We start from the raw sequence: 4361 nt of genomic DNA, 5'->3' as shown, positions 1-4361 counted from the left end.
CATCTGCCAGAGCTAGCTCTCCAAGGCCACACACAAACTCCAAAACTTCAAAGTGCACCTCGACATGCTCATCACGGCAAGGTTGCCCCACCCCGTGCATAGACAAATCAACTTGACCCACCTCTGCTTCTGTTCCTAGTTCCTGCAAGTCATCCTCAAAAACCTCTTTTCAGTCAAACCGAATGCGCAATCAAACCACATTTCTTCTTTCAAATAGGGACTCACCATCACAAGACACAAGATAGGGCTGCTGGACTGGCCGGTTCACACAAGGCATTTTCACACCTGCACTATGCTTCTCCTCGACCTTTAGCTGGCTGGCAGGCAACATGTATACATCTTTCTCCACCTCATCTACATGAAAAACATCATAAGTTTCATACCTAGAAGACATAAATTATGTCTCCCATGTGCTATTTGTGTCCACACTGCTACTGGAGCTATGAGAACTGTCGGACTTCTCTTTTGATCTCACTAGTTCTTGCACTTTTGCTGTCAGCCTCGTTGCTGGCTCTAGAACTGACACCTCTTCTTTAAGATCTTCTATCACCTCGTCCTCTTGGAGCAAGCAAGCTGGGTGGCACTCTGAATATGCCCCTCTGTATCTTTTGAGACCTGATTGGCACTTCTTCTATCTTTTCTAGCCTGGCATCAGCTTCACGTGCTTTGATCAAATGCATATCAAGAAAATGAGCGTTTACCTTTTGGTGCTCATCAATCTATTTGGGCCTAGGTCCACTGGCTACCGTGATTGCCGACAGTAGCAATCCTGCCTCCATCTTCTTCTTCATCTTTCGACTCTTTGCTCTGGCAACTCTGACAGCTTCATCATAAGTGCTTGGATCTTCATAGTCCACTCTCTCATGAACATAGGGATGCAAGCAAGAAAGAAAATTTTCCCGCTTAAAGTATCTCGCATTTGTTGCTTGGGTAGCAGCCGCAAAATCCCCCCAATAAGCTTCAAATTTATCAACAAAAGCGTCAAAATTTTCACTTACGTCTTGCTGCAAGCCTTTAATCTTTGCATCTGCTTCCGAAGCCGACACCACCTTTCAATACATTTGTAGAAAGTGCTCTCGAAATCCGGTCCAAGTCTGCTTGTGTGCATCTTCTAAGCCATCGAACCAAACTTTTTCTTTACCTCGCAGCACCAAAGGTAGAGTCTGGAGCTTTGCTTCGTCACCTGGCATCCGCAATACCGCCAGCACAAATAGCTCAAAATCAACAATCCACTCGTCAACGTCTTCATCTCCTTTGAACACTGGACCAAACTCCTGCTTCTTTTTGACTCATGAACACCTCGTTAGGAAGCAATCAGTGGATCCTCAGTGGGGGCACCACAAGATGGAAAGGGGGAAATGGGAAAACCACCAGTAAACTAAGTGTATGCCTCTCTATAGCACAGTGATCTCACAACACTCCTATCCCCCTATTTAAGACACACCTCGATACACAATCTCCAACCTACTATTGTCCAAGCACGAACCCGACCAACCCTAGCTGCATATACCTTGTCACAAAGCATACAATCATGTCTTTGTCTATGACCTTTCAGAGCACCTTCATCCCCAAATACACAATTAATATCCAACAATAGACGTCGATATCTGCATAGGAAGCACTCATACACTCGCATTAAAAGCTCTCACATACACAACACATACATATAGTCATAAGAATGAGAAAGAAAGTGATGACATTTTCTCAAATAACAAGAATAGGGAGACTACGACAATGCCACAATGGCGACTCGACTAGTTTCATTTAGAGAGTATAAAGTGAAGAATTTGTTTTGGGACAAAAAGGCCCTTCCTTTAGCAATGCTTTCCTTGGTGCTTGATGATTCATAAGCTTCATTGCAGGTGGTAGCTCTTTCTATATGCAAGATGATGGTTGTTTGCTCCTCTATTATCCGAGGCTTTGGACGACCCATCTTCTTTGTCTTATGGCTACCCCCTTCGTCGCTTGAATTGTTCATGGCCCTTTCCAAGATGCAGTGCTCCCTTTGTAGGCAGCTTTAATATCCCCTTGGCTCATGACCCTCTCTCTCTAAAATAATAATCCTCTTCAAAAACTGGCCCCTCTCAGTCTTCCTTAGCCCCTTCTCATTCCCCTACTGTACTCTTCAATCTCTGGTGGCCATCCCTATCTGCAGCACCTCAGAAAGCTCCCCTTTGCGATTTCTCACCTCCTCTGATATCACCGTGTGCTCCAACTCCTCTAACCTCCTTCTCTAGCCCTACGACACTTTCCCTTGTTGCTTGCCTTGCACATCAACCCGACCCTGCTCTTTCTCCCTGCGTTACTAAAGTGTCACAGGCTTCTCGAATCCTGGCCTCCAATCTGTCGTGTTTGATCTGCTCGGGTTGCCTCTTTACCCTTGTTGTTCCTTGAAACTCATCACAAGCCGGCGAGTAGCCCTCCTATCCGATGCCCCTTGATGGCCCTCAATCAACTCCCCAATCAGCCCTTGGTGACCCCGGGTAGGTCACCTAATAAAAATGTAACCTATCACGTGAGTTCAATAGAAGGGTATTTAAAGTTCTTGAAACTCAGAGAAATATATATACAAAAGGGCATTATTTTTTCAAACTTGAAAAAAACTTACAGAGTTCAAAAGAAAAGGGTACATTATATTCTTAACAAAATTCACAGATAAGGGGTTTTACAAACATGTCTTGAACGCACGTGATATGGTAGTTTTACACATAGTGAACCCCCCGAGTTGGTGACCTCCAATCTACTCCTCAAAGTCATGCCACTTCTGGCGGCCTCTCTCTCGCCCATGCCCTAGCCCTCCTGCTTCAGCACTGCCTTCAACCACTGGCCCTTGATACCTTGCTGTGATATGGCACTTTTGTGTCCACTTGAAGTCCTTCTTGACCCTGCTCGGGTGGCCCATGCAGTGGCTTTACCTACCTTGCCTAGCTCTCAAGGGCTCCCGCTTGCCAAATCAGGCCCTGTATTATGTCGAGCTCCTCCTTGCAAGTGGCAACTCCCTCCAGATGGTGACTTTCCCATGCAAGCTATAGAGCTGTCATCCACAATGTCCTATGCACTCCACTTCACTCCATGTAGCAGCGCCACCCTTCATTCTTTTTTTCCAAAGGTTTTTTTAGCCAAAAAAACTCTCAAACTCGGCCTTGTTACACACGCCCGCAACTGTCGAAGTTTGGAAAAACATTTTTTCTTCCCTTTGACCACACTGCCTGCACACCCTTCAACTCCCAAGATTCTCCACTTCTTTAAAAACATATGCTTCACTTCCTTTGAAGCCCCTTGCATCGATATCCACCTCGAGCACAACTCGTAAAAAACTCCACAATAATGAAGCATGACTGTGATTACATCAAGGTTGCCCATCTGCAAACAGGTCGCTTCTCTCTGGTATAATAGCCTTGTCCCCGATTGTTTTAGACGTAGAGCTATAAAAAACATGCTACAAAAAGCATTAGGATCCGCACACATTGATAGGCATAGCCCTTTGGGCACTTCGAGTAGCTGAGTGAAAAAAACCATGCTTGACCTGCTAAAAAACCCATTCGGCATAAAATTCTTGATAACATCTTTTGTTCTTTGCATCTAGTACTTGCCCAAGCATTGTGCCCTGGCCCTACTAGTTTTTATGTATCTGCTTGGTGCTTGTCCATGGGCCGACAAGATCTGGGTGCACCAACGTGATAAAAGGTTGACGTAAATGACTAGAGATTTTTATAGTGTATATTACCCTTTTTTTGTGATATGGACATAACTGTGACTAAATATTCACACATGGTACTTTGGCAAGTGTCCTTGCAAAATATACTACATATTCATGATATGTTCAATTTTCTTAAGACCATCACTTGATTGGATATTGTGAGGCATATCAACCACATCAGGACCAAAAATGACTAAAAAAGGGTTGTTTGTTAATCTAAGGATGATGAGATAGTCCAATAGTCAATTGAAACATATACAAAAGTATGGCACTCTTGTCTTCTCTACCTTGGGTCTTTATGGTCCTATTTTAGTAGAGAATGACTAAATGTCCCATTCTTTTGGCTAAAACCACTAGATCTGGGTGTTTTCGATGGCTAACATTAAATTTTGGGTCCAATGTACTGGCCTTTTGTTCCATTTTATATTTCATAAATCAAGCTAGAAGATACACAATCTCCCTTTTCAGGATCTAAAAACAACGCCATTAATGATAAATCAACTATTTTTTTCAAACGTCTACTTTTTTCACCTTCCCTCCATTTTGTTAGGGTTTTTCCTCTTTTCGTTGCATTTTCAAGTCACATACTCTTCCTTTCGTATCTCTGAGATTCCATGGCATCCACTAACGTCATCTTTCTCATAGTATATCTTCTTGTGGT

The 4361-nt window shown here is 43.6% G+C and overlaps 1 pseudogene; it reads right to left on the bottom strand.

The window, feature by feature from the left end:
• Window positions 1-309: 309 nt before the first annotated feature.
• On the bottom strand, window positions 310-791 carry LOC147439326 (uncharacterized; annotated as a pseudogene).
• Between the last annotated feature and the right edge of the window lie 3570 nt (window positions 792-4361).

This window comes from Adiantum capillus-veneris, chromosome 16 (assembly GCF_014529385.1).
Source record: "Adiantum capillus-veneris isolate H3 chromosome 16, ASM1452938v2, whole genome shotgun sequence".
In the NCBI taxonomy this organism is placed as follows: domain Eukaryota; kingdom Viridiplantae; phylum Streptophyta; class Polypodiopsida; order Polypodiales; family Pteridaceae; genus Adiantum; species Adiantum capillus-veneris.
Note: the sequence above shows the minus strand (reverse complement) of the source record. Positions and strands in the feature narration are given on the sequence as shown.